The sequence below is a fragment of the Mastomys coucha genome, unplaced genomic scaffold, assembly GCF_008632895.1.
Source record: "Mastomys coucha isolate ucsf_1 unplaced genomic scaffold, UCSF_Mcou_1 pScaffold12, whole genome shotgun sequence".
NCBI classification, from domain to species: domain Eukaryota; kingdom Metazoa; phylum Chordata; class Mammalia; order Rodentia; family Muridae; genus Mastomys; species Mastomys coucha.
Window position 1 is genome coordinate 3,178,637 of NW_022196894.1, and position 16,009 is coordinate 3,194,645.

Genomic DNA, 16,009 nt, shown 5'->3' on the forward strand with positions numbered 1-16,009 from the left:
GGGTGCACACACATACACATCAAGAAAGATGCACAGTTAGGTCCCATCTTGAGCTCTCACAGATGCCAAATCTGAGCTGTGAAAATGGGTGATGAGATTTCCTTCTTCTCTGAAAAGCTAAAGGGAGGGGAAAGCTAACTTAATATGAGGGGGCTACAAAAGTTGAGGCACAGCAGTTTTTCCAGTAAGCTTGGCCGTCTTTGCTGATCCCTGCACTCCTTAGCCATTAGCAGGCTGGGCAATGCTTTGGTTTATGAGGCAATTATTCCAACACACTCTATTCAAAATACACATTAGAACTTAACCTTCTGAATTCTGAAGTAGCATTTTATCACCCAACATTAGGAAAGAAACAGAGTCAGCATATTCCAGCTCTACCCCCTTTTATGATTCAGTATCATTAATGAAGCACTGGCCAAGGACCTTCTCACAATTCTTCCGGATAATTTGTGACACAAAAGGCATCTTGCGATACAATTGTCTATTGACTTATTCAACAACAGCGGAAACACATGGGTCGTTTTCCAAACAAAGCCAGAGAATGCAACAACTGATAGCTGTAGCTTCTGCTCCCCTGGTCCTGAGAGCCGGGTGGAGATGTGATGGTACTGGAGAAGCAGCAACAGCAATGGCAAGTTAATATGGAATTTCTAATTAGGGTCACGTGCTAATGAACTCCCTCTTCATGTTAGTTTTATGCCGCTTCAGAAATTTTTTATCATATGCTTAAAAATTTATGGCCAGAAACATTAATGAAAATGAGGCGTGAATTGGAAATTGTGTCATTATGGAGATGAGGGTGGCCCAGCATTGATAATTTTCAAGGAGGGATTTTTTTTTTCCCTTATTGCTTTTTTTTTTTTTTTTTTTTTTTTTTTTTTTTTTTTTTTTTTTTTTTTTTGGAGAAACCAAGAAAGGTTCCAGGTGAAATTAATGGTGAGGCTTTCCCTCCATTCTGACATAGGCGGTGTGGTTCTATGTAAAGTTATAAAAGTTTGATTTTAATAAGATTCTGAATTAATTATAAAGAGAATATTAATCATAATCATAGTCATTTCTCAGACTAAAATCCTACCATTGCAGTAATATCATAGTTCTTAAGTGCAGGAAGATATGCAGTTTCTTTCTCCCCTGGCTTTGTCTTTTCGGAAATTAAAATTCACCTTTTCAAGAATTCTGTGGGTTAGAAGCTCATGACTTCTCAGCTGTGAAATATCCACCTGGCATCAGACTGTGTTTTAAAAGTACCTCTTCTTGCTCCGTTCTCGGTGACAGGCACATTCTGCAAAGCTGTGGTTTCTAGGAGGGAGCGAGTGCAGGTGCATGTGACTTTCTTTGCTTTTAATCTCTGAAAACTGTTGTTTTGGGTGCACATGGTGACTGTGGGGTGTATGTGGATTTCCTGTAGGGTGTATTTGGGTCATCTAAGAATTCCCCTGTAAGCATGTCACATCAAAGGTGCCCCCAAAGTTGAAATGAAATCACACCTCTAGGTGTAAGCTCTAAGGAACATCTTTGTTCCTTGTGGTAACTGACTCTAGGTGCTTTTTGGCTCCCTGGCTGTTTAAAGGGCCACCTTTTTTTCTGTCTCCATTTCTCTGAGCCTCTTGTACCTCCATGCACGTGGACTGCAGAAAAGATGTCCCTCTCTGCTCTGCCTCTCATCTCTCTCCTCCATCTTCCACACAGAGAACCAACTTCTGTTCTCTCCTTGTCTTGTCTCCAATTCTCACTACAGCTGAGAATGCAGTGCCCAGTCTTTGATTCCTTCAACCAGCACATCTCCAGTGATTAAAGAGATGGTTCACAGGGAGAACATTGCCAAGCCAGGCTGATGAGAAAACTGTGGATGTCTAGCATAGTGAGCTGATAGGCGGTCAACCCTGACTTGCTGGGAGCCTTTTCTTATCTTGGAGTGAGAACTCGCCAGTCAGGACAGCCACAGAAGTCAGAGTTTGCACTGGAGATAGACTCTTAACAATAGAAGGGAGCCCCAAGTTCATTTCAAATCATTGCTTAGGTGTATATTACATTTCTGTGGTTGATGTTCCAAACTGCCTTCAACATGATGAGTTAAAACAACCACCAAAAGTACTTAGTTCTTTCATGGTTTTAAAGTGCAGAAATTTACAGTCACCAATCTTGTGGTCAGGTCCTTGACACGGCTCTAGAGGAGAACCCCACAGCTTGCCTCTTCCAGTTTGTTGTGTGTCCTGGGATTCCTTGGCTTGTGGTGAACTGAGTGCAGTCTCAGCTGATGTTCTTTTTTTTCTTTCCCTTCTTTCTTTCTTTCCCTTCTTTTTTCTTTCCCTTCTTTCTTTCTTTCCCTTCTTTCTTTTTTCTTTCTTTCTTTCTTTCTTTCTTTCTTTCTTTCTTTCTTTCTTTCTTTTATTTTTTACTTTCTTTCTTCCTCAGCCGCCTGCTCTTTTACTGAGATTGCCACTGATTGAAATCAGAGCTCACTCTAACTTGAGGGGAGTCTAATCATGAGATCCTCGAGTGAATGGTATCAACAAAACTCCTGTGTAAGACAACGTAGACTAGAGCACACTCACATTCCCAAGTAGAGGGAGGGGCCGAGAAGAACTTTGTCACTAGTGGGACACAATTCAGTTTTAGGTGATGGTTAGTGATGAATGTCCACTTGATAGGACCCAGAATTACCTAGGAAACAGACCTCTGGGCATGCATATGTGGGATTATCTTGACTGTGATGGAATACCTACTCACTGTCTGGGATCCTTGACTGTAAGTGGGGAAGGGAGCTAAGCAGCAGTAGGCAGTCATTGCTCTGTTGCATTTGCTGGTTATGATGACAGGCCTTTGAACCTGCTACCTTCACTTCCTCACCAAGGTGGAATGGACTTTTGAACTGTAGTTGGAAAAAACTGTTTCCCTTAAGTTGCTCTAGACAGAATGTTTTATCACAGAAATAGAAACTAAGATACTCTATGAACTATTAGACCTACTAAGTTAAATAAGTTCCTTCATATATTTTTCTATATCTGTATCTTCTCTTGATTTCAGAAGAAGCCAGGAGCTCAAAAATATAATCAAGAAAATTCAGCTTAACGTGTAATGAGACTTGGACAGAGTAGAGGTGAGGCTGCCTGATCTTGTCCTGATTCCTGAGTAAAATTGCCTACAAAAGAAAGAATGGATGCTGGCCCTCAGCCAATACTGTAGCTCTATAAATGCTATTAAAAACCCAACCATGTATGTTCTGCCTGCAGCAACAGATGGAGTGGCCTCTCCTCCTTCCTTCACTGAAGAATTGGGAGACGACCACTGGTTCCACAGCTTAAGGGACTTCTAGCCTGGGATTGGTACTCAAAGGCAGCATACACTGCTACCTATTTTAAGGTCCTTTGAACAATTGTATGAAGCACTACAGCTATATGGCCCTAGAGCAAACTCATCTTGGAGATTATAAACAACTTCATTGTTTAAAAAATGTTTTTAAAATTTGAGATTATAGGAGTGAGATCATGACTTTTTTAGTAGGAGTTTAAAAATAAAAAATCCTTCCTATCTGAAAGCTTGGCTTTCAGTTGGAATGCCACCAAGAAAAAGGTAGCAACAAAGGCTACCTCACCTCATCTCGATCACAGATCCATCATTGTATATGTCATCTTAGAGATTCGGAATCATTTGCAAAAGGAGTGAAAAATCCATTGCAACTTAAAACTCACATGCTGCACCTCTAGAGCATCCTGGAAAATGCAGGGCTCTGGAGACAGGGAAGGTTCCTGCAGTCAGGGACTGCACAAGAGAGATGGATGCATACATGAGAAGGATTTTTCAGACAATGAACATGCTATGTTGGGTATTGCCAAACATGAACTTGAATACCTAACCCTCCTGCCTCCAAGTGCGAGATTTACTGGTGTGTATGATCTTGACCATCCTGCCTGCCTTCTTTCATCCAAATTCGTAAAATCCACAAAACGAGTGCTGGGGTAAATTATGGCTTCAGACGGCAATGAGCTATAGTGTAGGCTCATCAGCTTTAGCAAATGTACTTACTACTCTGGTAGAAGCTTCTAGTCCAGAGAGGAGTCTTCTTGGGATGGGGGAACAAAGGAATTCTGTGCACTTCCCACTCAGGCTGTGGTAAACTCAATATTGCTCTACAAAATTGTCTATTAGCTGTTTTGGTTTTGTTTCAAAAAGAAAAGTAGCTTAGATTTTTCTTGACAAAATCCTTGTTTCAAGTGGTTGGAAATATGTATTGACAAAGGGTATCCCTTCTGAAATGTAGTGACTCTCTGTCTCTTGTCTCCTGTTGGAAGCCTTTCAGTGCTTCTTAGCAAAAAGCTTAAAGCTGAAAATGCCTTGGTCTGAAAAGAGAGTTAAAATCTCTGCCCACCAACTACTGTGAGATCCTGGCCCAGCTGCTACTCACCTCAGTAAGCCTGTTTTCCTCTTTATAAAGTTAATCCAGGTTAATACCTTGGAGGATCAAATGAAACAACTGTTGCACATCATAGATGCACAGTGTGTGGTGTGTACTAGGTGCTCAATAAGTGGCATTTGGGATGATTGTTAAGTGATTATCTATAAATTCCCATGCACACCCTGCAGTCAGAGGTGGGAGGGTAATTAGACATTTTCCTGGAGCATTAGGTGGCTTGTTCCTGTGGGACACATTTGAAATAGGGTGGAATGAATTCCTAAATAAAATTCTTTACTTTTTTTTCCTATTTTGAGGTAACAATAAAGAATTTGAGACTAGAAATACCTACCATAGACACATCAAGATTTAATTAAGTTTTTAGAAAATGAGTACAGGGGCTGGGAGGGTCAGTTTTCCTTGTCAACTTGATTTAGAATCATCTGGGAAATTCACCTCTGAATTGTCTATAAGAACATTTCTACACAACTAGAAAGGAAAAATCCCATCCTGACTGTGGCTAGAATTCTGGAATGGATCTCTTAATAAACAAGAACTAGGAGAAACCTAATAACACTAGCACCTCCCAACACACACACACACACACACACACACACACTGCTTCCCATTTGCTCATAAAGTGTGACAAGTTGTCTTGCTCTCCTGCTGCTGTACCTTCTCTCCATGATGGGCAATATCCTCTCAAACTTGGAACCAAGTAAGCTCCGCCTTTCTTAAATCCCCTTTTCTGCTATTTTGTCATAGCAATGTGCCAAGCTACTAAGAGACGACAACCTTATTTTTAGAATTAAAAAAAAATCAAACATAATTGAATTGAATGGTAAGGATAACAGCTTATTTTTCTGTATAAATTTCAGTGTAATAAGAACTCTCTAGCTATAATTTATAGTTATCAATTTATGTTGTTTACTATAATTTGGCGCTTCGGATGTTTCCATTGTACAGGTTACGAAACTAAGGCATAGAGAGATTAATTTGTTTGGCCAAGGAAAATAGAAAAATCGAAGTAGAATTTATTAGCACCATGCATGGGATTTAGAGCTGGGTCCTTTGAAATTGTTTATTGCATTTTTATGTTTATTGTGTGCATGCATTTATTTTGGAGGGAGATGTGGATATGTTGAAATCACTTTGCTCCTACTACCGTGTGGGTTCCCAGAGGCCTGTATTTGGGTTTTCAGACTTTGCAGCAAAAGCCTTTAGCAATTGGCCCATCTCAATAGCCCTAGTCCCATGTTCTTGACTGGCTTAAGTTTTAATTTCTTCTGTATTACTGCAAACACATGGTCTGACAGAAATAACTTCAAGGATGAAAGATTTAGTTTTCTCATAGTTCTAGAGGGCTTCAGCCTATCATAGAGGCTAAGGCAGAATACACATGTCAGCTGATGTCTGGGAAGGCTGGGCAGAGGCCCTTCATAGCTTCATAAACCAGGAAGCACAGAGAGTGGGGAAAGAGTCACCTGCTCCAAGTGACACCATTCTAGGAGATGAGTTCCCCAGGGTCACTGGTTGAGGCAAGGGGAGAGTTTCTTTGCTATCAATGGGGCTGAAGCAAAAGGGGCATTATGCTGGTGAGAGAAGCAGAGAGAGAGGTGAAAGTCTAAGAGATGGGTTAAATTATGCAGTGACTGGGTTTTTGAGGTGATGAAATACAGACCTCATATATATATATATATATATACACATGATAGATGATATATATATCATCTATGTCATCTACCTATTTCATCTATCAAATGTCTATCTGATCTATCTCATTTTTTGTGCAACCGTTTTCTATTCTTACACACACATTTATTTACTTTCTACCATCCTGTTTGCCTATTACTTGTTATCTCATTTGTCTATATTTGCATCTTTAAGCTAACTATTATCTATATCTATTGATCTATCCATTATCTATCCATTAGCTAGATAGTTATCTACTATATGGCTTGCCTGTATTTACATATCATTTTACCTGCCTGTCTCATCAACATTCTAAATTACTTCCTTCTTCCATCCTTTCTTTTTCTATCACTATCACCTACTTATTTATTCATTCATCTTTCTGTATCTATCATATAAATTCTATCTCTCTATATATCTCTATCATTCAGCTCTATCTATATTAATATCAACTATCTTTAGATATTTCTCTATCATCTATGTTCTCTGGGCATATCTGTTGCCATATCATCTATCTATCTATCCATCTATCTATCTCTGGTGAGTCTGAGGACATCATGGCACATGAGCAGAGACATAGAAGGTACTCCTAGCCCTTGGGAAGACTACTTAGCAGGTGGAATATGGAGTAGTGATGTATGAACTGAAAATGGGATATTGGGAAGAGCTGAGAGGGATGTGGGGAGGAACATAGAAACCTCTCTGCTTTTTGCTCACTCTCATCTTTATCCCAGGGTGTAAAGCAACCCTTTCTGTGTGTTTTCCTGTGGAATCACTTTTTTGCATCTCTCTTTATTTCTCTTCACGCTCAGTGCAGATTGTTCTGCATGGGTAGGTATGTCTCATGACACACTGTTGGTCTCTTCAAGAGCTTGAACCAAAACTTTGGACTTGGTAAGTCCTTGGTCAAATTGGTCCTGCCTAGTTGCTTGTATTCCTCCTCTAAGGGCAAGAATATACATTGGAGGCAGCAGCTAATCAGTCCATAAGAGTAAGGCATAAGAACAGAGGACTTAGAAAGAGTCAGGCATGTCTTCTGAGGACCTTGATTGTCATCCTGAAAAAAGAAGCTCCTCACCCTACTTCATTTCATCCCACTAACCATTCTGGTGCCTGGGGTGCCAGAAGGCTGACATGCTGTGAGAGAGGCTGGCAGTTCTGCTGATGATAGCAGGGAGGTGCTGAGTCTGCAGTTGGAAGGAAGCCATGCAAGATTCCAGGGCTGGAGGCAGTAGTATCTGACCCTGGGATGAAGAAGAGAGTGAGCCTCTAGCAGGGATGCTGTGCTAGGGGCTCATGGTCCACACAGCTGGTGCACAGAGGCTGATCCCTTAGGCTGCAGGCTTGGAACTTCATCTCCATGGGTCTCCTTTGGCTGCCTTTTTAGTACAAAATGACTGACAGCTTTAGCTGGGATGATGCATTTAACTCTAAAAAGCCCCCCAGGCAAGCTGTCACTCCAAGAGAGCATCTTTGAAAAGAAACCTGGTAAAATTAAAAGCAATGGGAACAATAAAAACACTGCCATTCTTTTCTCTTTTCTGCACTTACTCACCCGCCACACTGGGACATTTCCTTTTTATCATTTGCTGTGTGCTCTTATCTAGCATAGCTGACCTCTGAGAGGGTCTGGCCAGTGCCATTCCCTCCATTAGAACCTAGTGCCTCTCTGCCTTTGGTTAATGTCTACCATTGCATGTTCTTTCAAAAAGTTAAACTTATCATACAAGTCAGGGAAAATTCTGGCATGACATGAAGGTGCAGGTGATGGTCCCTGCTGCCTGTCAACATCAGTTCTCAATGACACAGTACACTGCATCCCAAAGGACTTGAGGAAACCCACAAGGATCTGCCTAGCATCTAGGACACCCACCAGTGCTCTGTCAGCAATGAGCTATACCTCTGTTTTGTTTGTTTGTTTGTTTGTGCCTTCCTTTTTTCCCCAAACTGAATGATCCCTTCATTAATCACAAATGTATTCATCCATATTCATTTTAGTCAAGACCATCATGTCTTTTGGCTGCTGGGCCACTCAGGATTTTGGCTCCATATCAAAGTTGATATAAACAAGTTTATTAGATGAGAAATAACCTCAAGATGATGCCCAGACAGGTAGGCATTCAGAAATCATACTTTGAGAGAGGGAAGATTTGAGAGCAAAATCAGAATGTTGGAATCTTATGCCTTTTTCTTCTGCATCTATATTAGTTCCCATCTGAGAGCAGACAAGACAGCTAATGAGAGACATGTCCTAAGATATCCGTAAAAGTATTAACCTTGGACGCTTTCAGAATATGCACAGCTGCCAAACCCTGTTTTGGGTGTGTCACCTGAGCAATGAAGACAGTGATAGAAGTCTAGAGAAGGACTTGGAAATTAGGGATAAAAATGCTTACTCAGCAAGTAACATTTAGGATAAGGTACAGCCTGTGGTGATTTAAGTAGGACAGAATTATATGGGAACAGAGATTTATTTTTACTAAAAGCTTTGGTATTTTTTATATTATGCATGTTTTATAGGACATTTAATAAAATATATGGGACTCTGCTTGATCATGGGTCTTCTGGTGCCCCCTGAGTCTGTGTTTAATCCTAATTACATACCTAATTTTAGGTGGGTAATGACTTTGTATTGTGAATATGCAGCAGGTGTAGTTAGTCTCAACTAGCAACTTGATTGGCTTGAGAAGGTCTCAGTGATTAATTAAGCATATCTAAGGATATCTCCATGAAGTACTTTCCTGTCTAGAAAGAATAAGGTAAGAGAGACCCATACTGAATATGGTCAGCACCATCTCATATAGGGCCAAGAGAAGAGAAAATCTGCCAGTAGGGGTTCTCTCTGTTTCCCGTGCATATGTATGAGACAATCATTTCTACACCCACCCCGACACCCACTAGCCCTATATGACCATAGATTGTTCAGAAGGCTCCTTCAGGAAATCCTTGCTGGAGATTATATGAGTTGTTTCTTTTTGCTGTGTCCAAGTGCCCAAGAGAAGAAACTGAAGGTAACAGAGGTTTATTTGGGCTTACACTTTATAGGTTTGGTGTCCATTATGTCAGAGAACTTTGACAGTGACTGGCTCTATGGCAGCTGCATATGTCAGCCGCTTTCTCACATTTTAGAATACCAGAAGGCAGAGGAAAGGGGATCCTAGTATACTTCTGGTTATCTGTCTTCTGCCCTTTTCATTCAGACAAGTACCCCAGTACCTGCAGTACCCCTGTAGAATGGTGTTGCTGCATTCTGAGTGAGTCCATCCACATGCTCCACTTAAGTATGCTTTCTAAGGACACCTTTGCAGACATGTTTTTAATTGGTCTCCTAAACTAGGCATGCTCACCCTGCATCCTGTGGCTCCTAAGCCCCTCAGGATAGCTATGAATGTTTCCAAGCAAAATTTCAGTGTCAAAGGTTGTGTACCCCTGTTCTGGGTGTCTCTCAATCCAGCCAAGCTGCCAAAACCAGGCACAGCTACAAGGGGCCATCTTCTGTTTCTTTCTGGAGATATAGTGATGATGAGGATGGATCTAACACCTGACTCAAAAGCTCATGTAATCTATTAGAGGAAATCAGGCATTTTATGAATGAATAAGTCCCCATGTGTCAAAGAAGGAAATGCTTACAAAATAGTGTTGGATGAACAGAGGCTGAAAGAAGAGAGGTTGGTGCTGAAGGGTGGGTAACTGGTAACTAGACTAGATTCTTCTGGGAGGCCATAGGAATAAACCAACAGGCTGATGAAGAAATTAAAAGAAATGGCCAGCCACAGAAACAGCAGGAGGAGAGCAGTCCAGACAGCAAGAGCAAGTGAAGCTGCCTGGAGTGGGGAACACAAGTGTGGAGAATGAAGGATTTAGGATATGGGATCTTGAGGTTATAAGAGGTAGTGTGTGTGCATGTGTGTGTGTGTGTGTGTGTGTGTGTGTGTGTGTGTTGCTTATGTGTGCATGTGTACAAGTGAACATATATGTATATGTTGTGTCTATTTGTATGTTGTATGTACATGCTAAGTATAATTGTATGTGTATATGTGTGAATGAGCATGTATGGTGTGTGTATGTCTGCATGTGTATATGTGTATACATGTGTGTACGTATTGTCTATTTGTGCATGAGTGTTTGGAAATGTATGTGTATATATGCTGTGTTTATGTGTATATTGTGTGTATGCTTCACATGATTATATGTGCATATGTGTGAATATGTGTATATGATGTGTATATGTGTATGTGCATGTATATATGTGTGTGAGTGTGTGTTTGTGTGTGTGTGTGTGTCTGCTTGGCAAATACTGGAGGGTTCGAAGAGGCAGAATGTCTTCCTACATTACATTATTTAAAGATCACCAGCTGTTCCGTGGAACATGGAGTATCTTGGGGGAAGGGTACAGACTATTTCAGAACCCAGTGCAATAGTCATAGACAGAGAAGACTGTGGCTGAATTGAAGGTGCTATTTTTGGAGATGTAAGCAGGGGTACAGAATAAGGATGTGTTAAGGGAAGCCATAGGTCTGTTTAGAGAAAGTAGAAAACAAAGGAATGAGAGGGCTTAAGAGTGGGTGCAGGGAAGGCTCTAATACGTGCTTCTGATCACCTATGGTGATTGTGGAGGCTTGTGCACAAGCAGCCCCTGTGGAATGGATGGTGGGAATCAGATGGGTTTGAGATGCAGGAAGAATATGAATGAACATCTAGGCCTCCAATACAGCTCCTGCACAGGAGATGCAGTGTGAATGGATACCGAGGCAAGGAAGACAGGTTCAGAGGATCAAGGACTGTGGTTGTTTTTCAAAGACATTGTAGCTCGTAGTAATTATAGTAAAGCCAGTATTAACCTTCTTTACTATTTTAGTGCATCTTCAGTAGTGGTCAGTGTGTGTATACTGGGTGATAGATTTTTCAGGACCCTTTCATTTGCCCATCTGAAACTCTTCAGCTTTTGGATAAGCTCCTCTTTCCCCATCCTCCAGCTCCTCTCCACTGTCATTCTCTTCTCAGCATCTGTCATTCCAGTTATGTGACCTGCCCCTTATGGGGGCACCATATTTTGCTTATCATTTGAAGACTTATCATAGAAAGCACCTGCCAGTGTTGCAGAATGGGTTAGAATTCCTTCCCTTTTATAAGGCTAGACATTCCTGCACCATGCTTGTTACTCTTCTGGCAGTAGACAAGGTACCGAGCTCTGTTTCCTCATGGTTTTTGTTAGCAGTATGCCTAAGTTAGTTTTCTGTTGTTGGACACAAGTGTCCCTGGCAATTCTTACCATGTGCTTTTTGAGTCCTTCGGGAACGTATGAGAGAGTAGACAGAAACTCAAACAAGGGGGGTGTCTTTGGATCACATTTGAAGACACTAAGTCTGTGGCCACATGAGACCACTGGATTCTAGACCTGTGGCGAGGCAGAGCCGTGTGGTGGGAAGCATGGTTGGAAGGGAGATACTGATCTCATAGCAGCTAGAGATCAGAGAGAAGAGAAAGGGATGGAGGGATCAGGGAGAATAGAAGGGAAGGAGAAAACACATACATAATCAAATAAGAGGCAACTCAGAGAAGCCATCAAGAGTCAGCCCTGAGCACTGGCTTCCTCTAACTAAACCTTACTTCTTAGAGTTTATGCAGCCTTCCAATGGTACTATCCACTGGACATCAAGATTTCAATATACAAGATATCAGGGACCAGTAGAAAGCACAGGACACTTGTTAGATCTACTAGTAGATACATGCAAAAAGACCTTCGGGGATTTCTGTTTTTATCAACAAAGCTAATGATAAGGCTATCTGAGACATATCTGCACACATGCATGGATGTACCTTCACAAGAGCCTCCTGTTAACACAGTGGGTGATTAACAGAAGACACTTGACATCAGGCTCCTGTACCTGCTAAGTGGGCTGGGCAGAGGAAACAATGCCAGGCTTTGTCAGACAAGCACAGCACTTATTATAATCACTGGCATTCCAGAGATAATTCACTGGTAAGAGGTAATAACATATCAGTCAATCAGATGCAATTCTTCCGAAACATCAACAGTGTTACTTGCTAGTAACAGACAGCTCTGGACACAACCAGAAATTTTCTTATGCAGAGATGCTCCTATCTCTAGTCAAAGTCGTGTGTGAGGCTGATATTTCAGCTTCTACTCGGAGGGCATGCTTATTTATTCCTTCCTGAGGAGATATTGAGATGGATCTTGTAAATGGTGCAGGTTTTTATTATGTTTGACAGTTATCAAGGAAACGTTTTTAATTTTATTTTTTATAAGGAGCTGGGCCAATGAAAGAAAAGTCAACTCAGTTTGGGCTTTCTGAAGTCAGGTACATTGAATTGGGTATATTGAGTTCCATCTTTTGCTTTCTGATTACTTTTTTTATTTTGAAACTTGGCTTCCCTAAGTTGCTCAGGCTACACTTGAATTCACTCTGTAGCCCAGTCTGACTTTGAACAATCTACCAAGGAGCTGGGAATATACACCACCAGATCTGACTCAATTAAATTTTTGATATCTCCTATTGGTGGGTTCTCTTTTTAAAATCATTAAAATATTATTTGTGGGTTAAAATGGTGTCATGCATCCAGCCGCCACAGGGTTAGAGCCTTCTCCTGGAGGCAGACACCGGAAGTTTGACTGTGCGCACCCACACTGCCACTAGGTGGGTGTCAGGCTGTGAGAAGCCGCAGGACCCTCATCTGGGGGTCAAGAAGCACAATCTGAGGTCCCCCACAAACATGCCGGAATTCGCTCAGGGTCCTGGGGCCTGCACGGAGACCAAGGATGACAGGTTCTCAGGCTCACACCTCTGGATGTTGCGGAAGAGCTGAGAACTGAGTGTGGGCCCGAGCTGGCTCTAGCCTGGAGCTGAGGGGGAAGAGGCAGGAGGAGAGCTCGGGCTGGATTCTGCATGGAGGAGAGAGTCTTTGGCTTGCTTGGCTTGCTCAGACGGGTGGTTTGGTGGAGACCTTGGCTGAGAGAGCAAGGAGGCCTTATGCAGGAGATTAGACAAGCAGCTCTTTAGAGGAAGACCTGCTCCATTGCTCCAGAATGGCAGATCCTGATGAGAAGAGACTGTTAGGGCAGAGAGCTGTGACAAGTGAAACCATACCCCCTTTCTTAGGGTGGGCCTAAGGTTAAATAACTTTTGCAGAGAGGAGTGTTTGTGAAGCGGAGCTAAGAGGGTAGTAGAGGCAGAGAAAACAGAGAGAGAAAGAGTAGAGAAGTAGAGGCCAGCCATGCCACGTGGAGAGAAGGGAAAAGAGAATGCCGAGTGAGTGTGAGCAAGAGGACAAGAGAGAGAGGCAAGAGTAAGAGAGTAAGAGTCGGAGAGAGAGGAGGGGGCAAACAGCCCCTTTTATAGTGAGCTAGACCTACCTGGCTGTTGCCAGATAACTGTAGGGAGGCACATACCTGGCTAATGCCAGGTAACTGTGCAGGTGGAGTCCAGACACAATACGAGGGACTGGGAGCATTGCCCTATGTGTCTGATGACCACAGAATTATGGAGCTGAGGCCTCCTGTCAGGAGCCTGGTGTCTGAGGGCATGGCAAATGGCCTTCTGTCCCTTGCAGGAACCCCTGCTGGGTCTCCGCAGGGTTTAAACCTAGCTCAACCAGAAAACAGGCTGCCTTTCATGGTCCCACAATTATTTATCTTGGTTTCAGAGTATTTGAATATGACTTAAATTTTCCCCCAAGTTGGGTCCCTCATATCAGCTTTTAGCCAGCCCCCATGTTGTCTGAATTTCTCCAAAATAATAACTGACCAAGGTCTGCCAGCCAACATATCCTAGGCCATGCTATATAAGCTGAGTTAGTATGTTGGTCATGCACCTTTGCTCTGACTGTCCTCTCAGTCCACTTGTATAGGGGTGACCAGAAAGCCCCTCAGACCCACACTGTACAATGGGACAACAGAGAACATTACCAAGGGACATTATTTATGACTCTATATCAGTGCAGGTGCTTAGAGGCAGTGTGCCACAAAAGTCCAAATGGAAGCTGTGCAGGTTTCCCATCTCATTAATTACAAAACTGAGGCACAGGATTCAAACTGGAGTCCATACCTCTCCACATCCTCCCCAGAACATCAAACTGGACTCTTTATTCTTACAATTCTTATGATATACTTTGTGAGTCCCTTATGAACTTACTGAGAGCATAAGCAGAATAACGATAATAGAAACAGTGTTGCACGAGCATAGACTGTGTGTTCTAGAAGACTTGGGGGTGTTATGGAAGGCACAGAGGTGGAAAGGAAGTCTGAGGATTTCAGAAACTGCCTCCACTGTGATGCTTGAGAACAGGAGCTTGGCTGCAGACATCAGGACCACGGTTCACTCTTTTCCCTTCCCTCTTGGCTCTAGGCTGCTCACCTATCCTTTCTGTGAATAAATGAAGATGTCATTACATACAGAAGGCAGTTTCCAGAGGCCAGTGTCTTTCCATATGGATATAGAATTGTTCCTAAACTATCTTTTGGTTCCTAACTTATCTCACCCTCCCCCCTGGCCCCAGCTTTGTGTGGCTGAGCCTCACTGATTTCCTTTCTCCTCCTGTGCTGCCACAGCAGTAGGCATATGAAGCCCTCCCTGGGGGGGATTGTTTCAAATGAGTTAAAATTGAGATGGAGAAATGCCAAATAAAGGCCACATCTTTGAAGAACACGAAAGAGCAAGTCCCCTTCTCCAACAGGCAGGCTGGATCCAAGGCACTTGAGGCTTGCTTGCCTTATGAGAAAACCTGCTTTCCAATCTGGTTTGAGAGCAGCACATGAGCACAGGGGACTGAGAGATGACAATTGGTTGCTCATCTTCCAGCTGCCCAGACAAAGAAATACACTAAACAGCAAACTTTCTCAACCAATGTGAATGAGCATGGCTTTGTAGAACACTCAGCACCCCAGGTCTTGCATCTTGTTCTTTGGACACTCCAAGTCACCCCTTCCCTTTCACGTGGGTGTCAACTCCAGCTGACTTTGCTGTTCCAGCTCTTAAACACAGTAGCCAGGCATGAGGCTTTGAGCCCCTCGGCATAAGGCAATGCAGCTAATTAGCCAGGCTTGGTTCTGCCCTCTGCTTCAGTTTTCAGAGATCCTTGGTAAACAAGCTTCTGATGTTGGCACACATTGCTTTGTGCTTCACAGACAGTCTACATGTCTCCTTTGTGGTGTCACATAAAAGATCCTCAGTTTTCTTATTCTTGTGTTTATTCTCAACTGGTCTTTGAGATTAGCCATGACTGCTCATATAGATGTCAAATAGTGACTATGACAGCTAACTTAGTGAGTGCATGCCATCTGCACAAACATATTCACCTGGGCTGGAAAGGGGAGTTGGAGTTCCAGCAGAGGGGTTAACCGATACCAGGAGTTTACAAACACCTGTAGCTCCAGCTCCTGTGGACCCTATACCACATACATACATATATACATACATACATACATACAGACAGACAGACAGACACACGGACACACAGACACACAGACACACACAGGCACACACATGCAAGACACAAACACGTACAAACGTACAGATCTACAGAGAGAGAGAGAGAGATACAAACACACACATAGGCACACACAGAGACACACCCATAGAGGTACACACAGACATACACACACACATAAGCATACAGATATATACACAGATATACATAGATATACACACAGAGACACACATTTAGATATACAGATACACACAAACAGACTCACACACACATACACACACATACAAGTTCAAAAACTTACAAATCAGAAGAAAACCACTTCTAATGCCTTGTTGCACATTCCTTTCTTCAGTCCTCAGATCACAGAAGTGGCTGTTTCAGCCTCATGTTTCACAGGGAAAACAATGGCTCCACATGCTGAGTCACTAATTCACAATGTTCTATGTTCTCAGTACTCTAAAGCTTCTTCCTGTGCTT

At 42.4% G+C, this 16,009-nt stretch overlaps 1 protein-coding gene and 1 long non-coding RNA gene across 10 annotated transcripts in view; one reads left to right on the forward strand and one right to left on the reverse strand.

Annotated features, from left to right (window-relative positions):
• Positions 1-16,009, forward strand: part of Rbfox1 (RNA binding fox-1 homolog 1) — a 1,556,838-nt gene that overhangs the window by 874,216 nt on the left and 666,613 nt on the right. The window lies entirely within an intron of this gene.
• Positions 14,256-16,009, reverse strand: part of LOC116084779 — a 78,353-nt gene continuing 76,599 nt past the window's right edge. For all 3 annotated transcript variants that reach the window (XR_004116262.1, XR_004116259.1, XR_004116260.1), the window contains one exon: positions 14,256-14,469. This is a non-coding gene — a long non-coding RNA (uncharacterized LOC116084779). The remainder of the gene's footprint in view (positions 14,470-16,009) is intronic.